Here is a 376-nt window from a genome sequence, read left to right on the forward strand (position 1 = left end):
CTCTTGCTTGTAATGATGCAGTGCCTCGTAAAAGTCGCCAATATTCAGCTGGTCAGGCGCGACGTGGGTTGGGTCGTCCCTTCACCATTACTTTTGTCCTGTTCACAGTCAATATGTTTGCGCGTTTTGTTGGTCGACTTTTATAGATACATGTGATGGTACAGGTGGTATCTTCTCAAGCGGTATTTCCACCTTGTTTGTCAGGGTCATCTTCCTCTTCAGTTCTCCTTGCGTATGGACATCGCCTTTGGGACTTTTTTTTTTTTTTTTTACTTTTACGAGGGGTGTGATTCGAAGATGATGAGTAAGAATTGTCGCCCCAGTCCTACGTGAGCGTAAGGGTTCCCTGAGGATTGACTCATTACTTTTCTGATTC

At 44.7% G+C, this 376-nt stretch overlaps 1 non-coding gene across 1 annotated transcript; it reads left to right on the forward strand.

Annotated features, from left to right (window-relative positions):
* Positions 1 to 293: 293 nt before the first annotated feature.
* On the forward strand, positions 294 to 376 carry LOC112290077 (small nucleolar RNA U31b). Its single transcript, XR_002972040.1, has one exon. It is a non-coding gene; the product is annotated as a small nucleolar RNA U31b (small nucleolar RNA).

Source organism: Physcomitrium patens, chromosome 12 (assembly GCF_059467195.1).
Source record: "Physcomitrium patens ecotype Gransden chromosome 12, ASM5946719v1, whole genome shotgun sequence".
Taxonomy (NCBI): Eukaryota; Viridiplantae; Streptophyta; class Bryopsida; order Funariales; family Funariaceae; genus Physcomitrium; species Physcomitrium patens.